This window comes from Gracilinanus agilis, chromosome 5, assembly GCF_016433145.1.
Source record: "Gracilinanus agilis isolate LMUSP501 chromosome 5, AgileGrace, whole genome shotgun sequence".
NCBI lineage: Eukaryota > Metazoa > Chordata > Mammalia > Didelphimorphia > Didelphidae > Gracilinanus > Gracilinanus agilis.
The window spans coordinates 7,324,856-7,337,703 of NC_058134.1; positions in this window are offsets into that span (position 1 = coordinate 7,324,856).

The following is a 12,848-nucleotide window of genomic DNA, read 5'->3' on the forward strand; positions in this document are numbered from 1 at the left end:
AGTCTATTCCATTGATCCTCCTCTCTATCTCTTAGCCAGTACCATATTGTTTTGATGACTGCTGCTTTATAGTATAGTGTAATATCTGGTACTGCTAGGCCCCCTTCCTTCGCATTTTTTTTCATTATTTCCCTTGATATTCTTGATCTTTTGTTCTCTCTCTGAAGTTTTATTCATAGGTTATTCAATTTTTTAGGTTCCCATGCTCTGGTTTATCTCCTTGTACACTAGATTATTATTTAAACTTTCTTTTGCATTCCTAATAATTCACATTTTGTCCCATCACTTTTCACTGCTGCATAGATCTCTGAGGCTGATCTACTAGACTTCCTCAACCTCCTCTTGTTAGGGACTATTGAGGACACCTAGGTCTGAGTAACCTCTGGGCTATAAGGATTCCAGTCAGCTCTTTTTGTATGACCATTTGTACTATATTAGGAATCCTGTTGTTGCTTAACCTTTGATTCTGAGTGCTATTACAGTGTATTTTGAGCTCCTTATGATCCCTCCATTCTTCCTCTTCTTTTCCTTCATATTTCTGAATGTAAATAGAATCTGTCACTTGTAGAATTGGGGACCATCATACAGAATTATTTCCATGAAAGTGTTTCTATAACTAGACTTTGAGTTATGAACTAGCAAGCTTGATTATGCTCACCACAGTGGGTATACTAGTTATTACTTTATGAAGTCATGATCTTATACAAGGGATTCTAATTTGTCATCTTTTGTAATTAGGTATAATTACTATATATGGTGCATGATTACTTTCTTTGAGTTTATTCAGTGTTTTGCAATGTTCTTTTCATTGTCAGTATTGCTTTCATTGTATTAATACATATATTTGTGTGTATGTGTATGTAAGTTTTTATCCATGTATACTCATTATACATATTTGTACAATTTGTACAAGTTATCCTATGTTTTTCTTAGAATAAGTGATAAAGTCAGCCCTGTACCTAAAGTCAGGAAGACCTGAGGTTAAATCAGTCTCAGATACTTACTAGCTATTGTAATAAATGAAAGTAAAATTGTTAAAAGTGATATTAATTTAAAAAAGAGTGTGGTCGCCATTTATAAAATTAACTTTCAAGCTAGGAGTCTGTTAGTAGCTCTTAACAATTAAGTTTTTAATACAAATGAAGATATTGAAAAAAAGGTAAATGTAGGAGAGGAACAGAAAACATCGCCTATCTAAAATAATACGCTGGATATAATCTCCTTCCTGATGACCTGATTTATTTATTATAGTCCTAGGTAAAATAGGTTATCTTTGTGAAGATCAACACTTCCTAAATGTGCTTAATTTTTTTGTTTCAAGGGATTCTCTTTATTATATAAAATTTCTTAGCTAGCATTTTTGTTTAAAAATTGTTTTTGCTTACTTTACTGTCAAGCAGTGTCATTTTATTTTTTCACTTTTCTTCCTGTACCAGCCTTAGATTTCTTGCAGTAGTTTGTGAATTACACAAATCAACATTATAAAGAGACACTGGTATAATATTTGCAAATCTTACTAGGGGTGGGAGTTAAATTAGCCCTAAATAGATAGTCCTCACATGTAAAACTTAAGGGATCACTTTTTTGATCATAACTGAAACATCTTTTTTAGTCCCTTGTGACAGTCATTTTTTTATAGTATTTGATAACCTTCTTGTAATACCAGAGATTCTGGGATATATTTACTTGCACTTTAACCTTGATGAAAAATACTGTACTATTTTAATAAGCTGCCCTCACTTCTTTTTTGTGGCTGTAAGTTCTGAGAACAGCATGATACTGACAGAAGTTTGTTTGAAAAGTTTGTATTTATCATTTTGTTTTCTAACTTATCCCCAATAGTTTTTGTTGTTTTTTGGTTGCTAGAGCATAATTTGCAACTCCTATTGAGCCACAGAAAAGTATGTTAAACCCTTCAAAATTCAAGCTCATTTCTGCTAGAGTAGAGAATGCTTTCTTAAGAGTAGTAGCACCATCTAAGAGCAAGTTGTGACTTGCTATTCTTAATTTGGTACTACTATATTATGAGATACAGTGTTAGATATTTGGGCGAGACAAGGCTTTGTACTGGTGGTCAAAAAGAAGGTTCGCATGTTATTTCTCATTCCTGCCACATATCCAGGTATGTTTCTGAGTTCTAGTGTTACAGTATGTACAGAAAACTATTCCATTGACAAACTAAACCCCTTAAGGTTTTGAGAGGAAGAAAGGAATTCTCTAGTTCCCTTGTAATTGAAGCTAATACTTTTAAATATTTAACTGTCCATTTTGACGATTGGGGTCAGTTTTAAGTGCTTCAGCCCTACACGAAAACTCAATAGTTTTATTAAATAATTTTTTACCATTTCTTTCTAATATCTAAAACCTGTTTTTACAAAAAAAATTTTTTTGTAATGTACCATGAAATTGAGAGCCACCAAAATTAAGAGAAATGTTGTATTCAGTACCTTTTTTGGTGTAATTTTCAGTTGTATATTAATGCATGTCTAATGACTATAACCTGGGTTCTGTGATACAAATACTTGGGTTTTGTTGGAAAAAAATACTAGATTAGTGGTTGCATCAAATAACTAAATTCCCATTGTGATTTTTAATAGAACTTTAGTCTTAAAGCGAAAGAGGTATTTGTGACTTTAAGCTGTGTTTATGTTTAGAGAATGTATGTGTGTGTTCATATGTCAGTGTGGGAGAATGTAATCTCTTTACACTGTTTAGTGAATTTATTGACTGTTGTCCTTTACAGAATATAATGCAAGCATTTGAAAAATACAAAAAAAAAAATAATACCCTGGGCTGAATCAGGAAGCCCAAATCCACAGCCCACCAAACTGCTTAAGGCCACAAAAGCCCTCCAGTGCACAGCAGGCACCAGAGTTTCCACTCAAGACTGTCTTCCATGGCCCACGCCAACCTCAAGAGTGAGAGAGTGAAAAAAGCCCAGAGTTTCTGGGACCTCACCTTTTAACCTCTGTGCTGTATGCTACCCAATGTACACACGCAAAATTGAATGTAGGGTAGGAAAAGCTGGGTTGGATGAGCCTGGGGAATGTGCTCTATCTACAATCACTTAATCTCTCCATGTCTCAATTTCTTTTTCTGTAAAATGAGGATAATAATAACACTTAATTCTCAGGGTTGCTGTGAAGATCAGATGGGATACTATGTATAAAAACATTTAGTACAGTGCCTGGTACATAGTAGCTGCTATGGAAAGGTTGTTGTTGTTGTTATTACTTCTCATTATACTATTCCAGTATTATCATCTGTAATATTGTATTTTTTCTGAATAGGTTTCCAGGACTTTTGCTACCACAAAAAGAACTGCTATGAATATTTCACTATATAGTATGAATTTCTTTTTATCTTTACCTCTTTCAGACTTCATGTCTATCAGAGGAGTTCTAAGTCAAGGGCTATGACCGGTTTAGAGAGTTTTCTTAAATTATTGAAAATTATTTTCATGATTGCTAAGGACAATTCACAACTTCACCAATAGCTATCCACCTGCATCCTCTCCACCACTACATATCTTCCGTTATGTTTTCTAGTTTTGTCACTGAGCAATAAAGCCTTTGATTCATTTTCATTTTCATTCATTATATTGTGAATAATTTTGAGCATTCTTTCACCTGGATTTTCAGAGTTTTCTAATCTTTGGAGAAATGGAGAATGGCTCTTGTTCTTAAGTTTGTGTTCCCATATACTTTGGATATTATGTTTTCATCAGAGATATTTAAGGCACAGATTTTTTCTGCCAGTTATCAATTTCAGTTGTCACAAAGATACTAATTGTGCATACATCAGAGCTTTATAAACTTTTGCTTTTTACCTTGGTATAAGGAAGTGCTGATGAAGAGGAAACTCCTCTTGACAGAGATCAGCTCCAAATCTGCAACTTATAGTCTTTTTAAAAAGTGTTATTTATCAAAATTGTTTCTTTAAAGCATCTAATTTCTTCATTCTATTGTTAAAGAGTTATTAAATGTATTCATTCAATTCTGCTTCCATGGTTTTTTTCATGATGTGACCTTTTATATTTGGGTGTCTATCTGGAACTTTTTTTATAGTATGTAGTATAAGATGTTGGCCAAACCATACTTTCTACACATTGGTATAATCTTGTTTCAAAAACATTCATATTTTAGACATAATGTTACTTTTTTAATTAAGGAAAAAACAAAATAACTATTTTTACAGTTTCATAATTGGCTTTATCCTGTGTACATGGAAAATACATTTCTAGTACAGCTTTTATCCTTTAAATATCTAATAATCTCCAAGTTTCCTATATTATAAGAATCAAATAACAAAAATCATATAAAAGTTTGCTCAATATTGACTAAAGTGGGTTCTTTATTTTATATTTATTTGGGAACGAATGAAAAAGGCTGTCCTTTAACACAGAGAGAGATTATTACTTTTGGTCCTCATGCAGGATATTGGGACCCTCTCTTCACATCTGTAAAATAAAAACCCCAATTTAAATCTGACCATCATTCTGAGATTTCCTAGAGGTAATTTGGGTGTGAGAAGGGGAAAGAAGGAAGAAGACACACGAATATAAGCCTTTGAGCTTGTGCAGAGAATAAACCTAGAGCATGGGAGCTCAGAGTTTAGGAGTTGTGGCTCATGATTTACACTCTTATTAGTAGTATACCATTTGTTGCCATTCTTTATCTGTGCCCCCTACATCCTTCTTGAGTGTAGTTAATTTGTCTTTGTGTCCTTTGCGCAGAGCACTATGCCTTGCATATACATAAGCCCTTGATTTCTTTTATTTTTTTTTAATTGAAAAGATTGAATCTGAATCATTATCACGGAAGGACCTCTCAGTCTGGCAATAACATAAGCTCTGAAGCTCCTGCCAACATTCGAATTCTGTGACTAAATTTCACATATTATGTTTTCACATCTAATCATAAACTCTTTGGAACACTTCGCATTTCTTTCTTGGTTTAATATAATGAGTATCTCTTCCAATAATTGCTCTTGACTTTTTGTCTCTTAAAGTGGCGATTCTGTACCTTGAAAATTTTCTTTTGGTTTAGATGACTGATGGGCATCATTTAAAGAGGGGGCCAAAGGAAAGGAAATGCTCATCTGTCAGTCTGTTTTTAAGGCCACTCTTTCGAAGTGTCATTGTATTGTATCCTACTCATTGTATTCATCAGATTAGGAATAATGTCTGGGAGTTGGATAGAACATTTCAGGGGACCACATCTGGCCCACAGGCTGTAGTTTGCCCATCACTGGTTTAGATGAACAGACCATTAATTGGGATCTATAATACAGGTGAGGAATTCAGGGACACATTTTCCAATCATCCTAAGGATCTTAAGGGAACATGGATCCTTGTGTTTCCAGTCCCTCCAGATCAGGCTGGCTTGATGGTGCTCATTTGCTGCCAGAAACATGTCTATGGATCCCCTCAATGCCCTGGACTAATAAACAATCAGCAACCACAGTGATGCTGATCATCAAGAGGAAATGGGCTGCTGGCCTGTGTTGAGGGAATATACTCATCCTGTCGAGTTCTGAGAGAAAGAACACCAAGGCCATCCTTAATCCACTGAGTCATGAAAAGATGAATCATGCAATAAGTGCAGACTGGGAGCAGAACTGTTTTTCTCCTCTGGGTCTGACATAATTCTGTCTGCCTCTTTGGGTAAATATATTCCATGTGTGACGCTAATGTTGTGCTGGATGAAACAGACCAGGAATTTATTATAGGGCCCTGCATCTGAAGGAGAGCAGACCCAGAGCTCTGTAGACGCTGTATCCACTTACACATATACATATACCTATAAACACAACACACACATACATGTATGTGTGCTTACATGTACATACATGTATGTATGTATACATAAGTGTGTGCACATGAATGTGTGCATGTACAAGTGATTACATTCACTTTTGTGGCAAAATCTTAATCATCCTTTCAGTGAAAGTCTCCACCTTGCCCAAAACAGCCTGACGGATTCCTTTTGCGCATGGCTGAGAAGGAGAGGAGAGTCTTCTTTGGAGGACTGACTGTTGCTCACTTGGGAAGAGGTAGAGAGATGGGAACATTTTTTTTAATTGGAACATCTATATTTTCTGTTTGTTAGCTTGGCTGAACCCACTGCTTTAAGGGGATGTACCAACCCAGGTTTCTGTGTACAATTCCCTTAGGAACCCTACGGGGGTAATGGGGCACTCTCAGAGGCTCAGCTCAACAGCCATGATGAAGTGTTTAGGAGCAAAAATGGCCTGTATGCTGATGATAGGGAGGCTTCTGTGGGTTTTGAGCAATGGGAGGGGTGAGAGGGATACAATAGAGGCTGAATGTTTGTTGTCACAAGCAGACAGGCAATGAAGACTCTATCCATGCCATTCCATCAGGGTCATTTCCATATGTAATGGAGCAGAGAAGACTAAAAAGTAACAGAGCCCCTCATGGGCCCCTCATGAGAGCCTAGCTGGGTTTTCACCCAACCTCTAATCTCAGAGGCCCCTCAGGGGGTCGGCAGCCTAACTGAACCTCCTCCCAACTTCTTATCTCACTTCCCTTCTGTCTACTTGCCTGACCCTCCCTAGTTGCTAACAGCACCATATTTTGCTTCTGAGAAACCGCTTGCTTGCTTGCTTAACAAATGTATATTTTTGAACACACCAATCCTATCCTTTAAAATGCACGCCAAGGAAAGTTCCCGCCAACTTATTTTCCTATATATGTTCTGTACCTACTTATGGGTGGCACGATTCTCTCTCATGTGAAGAGGATGCCCCAGTCAGCCTGTTATTAAAGGTCCCTAAAACTTCTAAACCTGAATGTTTGGCATTTTTTAGGAGGTGTCCCACTTCACATATATATGGAGAGAGAGAGAGGTTTCCCTCTACATATGTGTATATATACATGTATGTATATATGTATGTATATGTATGTATGTATGTGTAGGTATGTGTATACACATACATACATACATACCTCATTGCCAGATTAGTTAGCCCTTGGGAAATCAGTTCTTTATGCCAGAACTTACTTAAGCCATCTGCCTATCAAGGCTCTCAGAATCTGCAGGCATTTCAGTGAACAGAATGCCCAACCCTTAATGTCACAAGAAGCGTAAGATCTCCTATACACTTGATTTTTAATGATGTCTTAATCAAAACATAAAAGTTAAAAACTATATCTTGAAGAACATGGAGTCCAAGCCAAAGGCCAATTGACCTGTCCCAAATCACCCAGGCAGGAAAGAACCTACCACTTTTGCCAGAACTGGCAAAACCTCTTATTGGAGAGGCAGAATGGCACACTCAACAGAACCCTGGCTTTGGATTCAGAGGATTTGAATCCAATATCATTTAAATACTATCTAAGTGATCTTGGGCAACCCATTACCTCTTTCAACTTCAGTTGCCTCATGTGTAATGAGAGGGAGTTATATTTGATGAAACTTTATTTTATACCACACTTTGAGAAAGTCAAATCTGCCTCTCCCTGGGTCATCTTGGTTTCCGATTCTACAAAGTTCCTGACTGCTCTCTCAGAGGTGACTAAGCAATTGTTAATGCCTAATTCCAATGATCACCCTCTCTCCCTGGCTATTCTCTTCTTTTGGCTTCTGACTTTCCTGAAACTGTTCTTTCCTTATTCTCTTCTTACCTGTCTGACTAGTCTCCCTGAGAGGAGATATTATTTTCAGGTCTGTTATATTACTGGGTGTCCACCTGGCACCCAGCTCTTACATGTGGCTCCAAGAAGCTGCAGCTTGCAGAGTGGCCTTTGTCCAGTAAAAACATGGGCTAAACCAGGTTAACAGCCTCAGAACAATCATATAATTGGAGATATCTATCCCAGACATATGAAAACTTCCCCTAGTGAAAGGGGCAGATGAGAACAATGTTTTCTAAGAGCCATGAAAGTAGCAGAAGTAGATCCATCGAAATCATCACTGAGAGCTGGATTGGACAATGGAGAAGCTACAGGCATCCAGTGCATCCGAAGCCATTATTCATCATTTTCTCTTTTGTCTTGCCACTGAACTTTGATGACTAGAAGTAAGAGTTAGGCTGACCACTTTGGGCCACTCTGCCTCATTTAAATCCAAATAATGGGCAAGTCCAAAGACATCAACCAGTGAAGGTGTTTCCTTTGGAAGGAAGGGTCCTCTGAATGTATCCCCCAATGTTCATTGCAGACCTTTCTCTCTTTTCTTTCTGCATCATCTCCTTTAGCCACATTCTTCATTCCCAGGGGTTCAAAGAATAATACAGGTAGTTCTTTAAGAAGAATCCTAGATTATGCCTCAGGGCTCTAATGAATTAAAGCAAACCCAGGAAGATAAAAGGATTTTATGAATACACTAAGACAATACATGTTGGTGGGCTAGTGAGGATTTAATCTATGTTCTGCTTTTATAGTCTGGACTAAATAATCTCCACATAACTGAAAAAAACAATTTGGATTGGTCCATATTTCAAATGAGGAGACGAGGTTCATGCCACGAGTACTACTCTTGACTGGTAGATATGATTTATAAGGAACTGGGATTAGTGAGCATGCACACTGCCATTTTGGGCCACTGCCAGTACTCAGGTTTAAAATAAAATAAAACAACTTTTTAAAATAATGTCCCCCAGACTGAATCAGCACAGTTTCTAATTTATAAAACTTTTCCCCAACAAAACAATTTTTAACATGTTTAGAATTCACCATCCCTTTTCCAGAGAAATATTACCCTTCACTTGGGAGATTGTTACCTGAGGCCAGTTCACCAAAGTCCCTTTCAGTGATTCCATAAATGATCCTGTCTCATGTTAAGAGGCCCTTCACTTGAGTCCTTTGCAACCATAGTCTTGCCCACACATAAAAAAAATCACATGGGACATCATAAGGTTTTACTTGTTATAAATTTGATTTTGTGTGAATTATCTCTACAGTTTGCTGTCTCAATTCTTCACTCCATTCTAGGTGAAGTAAAGCCAGAGTTATAGCCCTAATCCTCTAAGTTCCCTTTGCCACACTCAGAAACAATCTGAGGTTGCTTGACCTAAAGAAGGTGACCTAGAAGGTATCTGTAGTATGGTTCGTCTATCTTTCTTTTCAGTCATCTGAAGATTCTCACATTTAAATAGGCCAACAGACTTGTGTGGGGCGGGACATTCCCCTTTGTTTTGTGCCTATGAGGCAGTGTGAGTAGACCCTTTCCAGGGAGCCAAAGATAGCAAATTGGTGCCAGAGTTCCTAGAACATTAGACCTGGAGTCAGGAAGAACTGAGTTCAGATCCTGCCTCAGTTACTTATTATCCATGTGACCCTGAGAAAGTTATTTAACTTTTCCATCTCTGTTCCCTTATCTACAAAATAGGACTAGTAATAACACCTGCCTACTTACCAGAGTTAGTGTGAGAAGCAAATGAAACAATTAATGGTAAAGCCTATTGTCAATGTTAAAATGCTATAGAATTTTTTAAAATGCTAAAGAATTGCTTATTATTATTACGGGGATAGCTGGTAGTATAGCAAATACAGTTTTGAATCTGGAATCAGGAGTATTTGGGTTCAAATCTTACCTCAAGCACTTATTAGCTATGTGACACTTGATAATGTGATCAAGCTCTGAATGCCTCAATTTCCTCACCTATAAAATGGGAATTTTACACAGTACTGACTTCTCAGAGTTTCTGTGAGATCCAAAAGAGACAATATTTGTAATAAGCACTTAAGTCATTGCCTGGCACAGAGGTGGTACTATATAAACACTTATTTACTCATTCCCTTTCTCTAAGGAAGTTCATATCTATAAGTATGTAAAGAATATGGGACAGGTATGCCACATCAGATTTGCATCTAGAATTAAAATGTAGCCCCCAGCGCCCAATATCTCCTAGCAGAAAGCTCTTGGATTAGGAGTCTCAGTGGATTTAATCAAACCAATACAAATTGCTCAGTAAGGCCTCTATGCTAATAGATATTTGGGATTTTTTAAAATAGGGATTCCAATTATTTGAATATCATTATGGAAAAAAAACAGATTTTTTTTGCCATCAATAGACAGCAGTTGCAGACTTTTATATTGAATCTCTGGGAGCTATAACATATAACAATACATCAGAGAAAGTCTTGGTTTGGAACTTAAGAGACCTTGGTATGGTGCTGTCCTGTGTCTGCTACTGCCTGGTTGACAAGTAGGCTTCTCAACAATTTTTTTTTTCCATTTGTAAAACAAAGATCTACACTTTAAGATTCTGTGACTCTGTGAATAACTTCTCTGGATTGTGTCTGGGGCTGATGAAAAGGCCATTTCTGTCATGATTCAGAGGACACCAAAAGTCATGCTTATTTCACATCTGAACAGAGGTGGCAGCCCATCTTTTCAAGCTTCTTGCCACTTCCTGGCAGCAGGAAATAGTGGATAGTTAGACACAAGGGCATCATTTGAGCATGAACAGGATATTCAGAATATCTACCCATTTCAAGAAAGGAGATTTCACTTTCTGAAGTGCTGTTCCAAAAGACAGTAGGAGAAATCAAAGACAAGATGAAAAGCACATACTCTGGAAGAAGGTATTAGAATATTCATATGAGCCTTCCCACACCACATTCCAGAGGAGATTCCTGTGGGAGTGAAGCTGAGATGCTGTCTTCAAATGAGGGCAGGGGATAGAGAGGAGCTCATCAGTAAGTGAGAAATACTGAGAAGCTGACAGCGTTGGGGAGTTTTTGATGCCTTCATGCCAATGGAGGTCCAACAAGCTATGCTGGAATCCATTACTTAAAGGATGCAGACATCTGGAAAACCTTTACAACTTATTTTTGTCATTCAGTCGTTTGGAATTAAAAAAAGATACTGTTCCACATTCTAAAGCTGCAAGATATGACAGAAGGAATTATCTGTCTTCATCTTTTGCTTTAAAATGAATCCATGGTCACAGAGGGGAGGAGAAGCAAAAACCACATTAGCATGAGAGGAGGATGCTAACTCTTTCTTGTGAAATTTGATGGGGTCAGCCCTCCTGGGTGGCATTGGGAAGATCTACCATGGGTCATTGCAATTCAGAAACTAATGCTCTCCATCAAACATTTAATCAGACCATATATTTATTCAGGGTTTGCTAGGAGCCTGTCACTAAGCCAAATAGTGATCATTCCCCACAAGCCTGAATTAGGCATTCCCTACCATCATCTTGAGCAAACCATTTCAAAGGAGATTAAGGAGCTAAAAGGCAGCTGAAATGGACAGATTGGGTTTTCACCCCATTATTCATCTTTGCCCATTACATCTACTGAAATAAAAAGGAGCAAAATCAAGATTAAACTTTGCAGAGAATATTTAAACTGCATTCAATATCTTTTCTAGTAGATAAATGATATTGAAATGAAGTAGTGGGAAGACCTGGGTTTAGCCCCTAATCTCTACTGATGCCATAAGACTAAAATCAGCAAAGAACATTAGAGACTATTTAGCCCAGAGGTGCCTAACTTGTTATTCATTAGCAACTCAATAGTTTGTGACAATAGTCCAAGGGATCTATATTAAGATTTCTTTAAGGAATCAAATTGTTACCAACATAGAGCTATATCTTTCTATATACACGTATATATATTTTTGTGCACATATATGACAAAATACAAATACAAAACGCATAAAACATAATTGTATATAATTATATTTGAGCAGTAAATAATTGGCAAATTATGTTACACTATTATTAGATATGTATATTGTTAAGTATAACATACACATACATATATTTTATATACATGCATATATGTAGATATGTGTATATATACCTGCACATGCATGCCTGTATTTTCCCTGTTGAAATTTGATATATTCTTGAGATATTGTAGATCTATTTCTGCAATGATTTGAAATTGCCACAATCACATGATCACCCAGAATGATTTTAGTGTTCTTGCAGTGATTATATCAAACTCGGAATGCTTCTCAATGAGTACATTTTCTTGTAGTTTCTCAAACTATCATCAAGTTTCTTCCAAACTATCACAAGTGTTTGAAACTTGAATGCAAAGCAGTTCTCAATGGAGGGTCAGGCATACCCATATAAACTCATTTTCAATCTGTATACTACATCAGAGTTGCTGTTAGTGTTAGAAGAGAATATTTCCTTATAAAGGTTAGTGTACATATCCCTTGTTTAAAAGAAGGCAAACTATGCAATTTAATTTAAAGTACATTTATAATTTAATATAGCAATAATTACATTAGTATAATTTAATATAATGAAGAAATAAACCAGTAAATAATAGATGAATTCCTATATATGTATAAATTAGCTATTCCTTTTTGTTGTTGCGTTAAGTAGCCAAGCATTTAAAATAATAAAATTCCATCTTAGCAAGAGAGTTTATACATTCTCTGCATCTTTTTGGCACATTTATTTGCATGAGCAAGCATTTTTACTTGATTCTTCTTTCAAATCAAAACAAAAAATAAATTCAATATTGGACCAGAATTAAGACTGTGTTGATCCAGAGCTGAACTAAATATTATAAGCCTTTATTCAGATAAAAATATTGACATCAAAATTAAATTTATATATGATTATCATATCAAATATCTTTCAAGTCGTAATTCTGGATCATTTCTTCCTTCATCTGTTTAAATTATATTATCTATATCTATAAAGTAATCTATTAGTAGTCTAATTTTTATAGCATTGAATATATACATTAATTTAGATAATATCAATATTTTGTCATATTGAGGTGGCCCAAACATGAGCAATAAATGTTCTTCTAATTATCTAATAATTCATTTTAATTTTTAGTGTTTTGTAATTTCATTCATATATCTCTAGATAGATAGTATATATACATTCATCTCTCTCCATATATA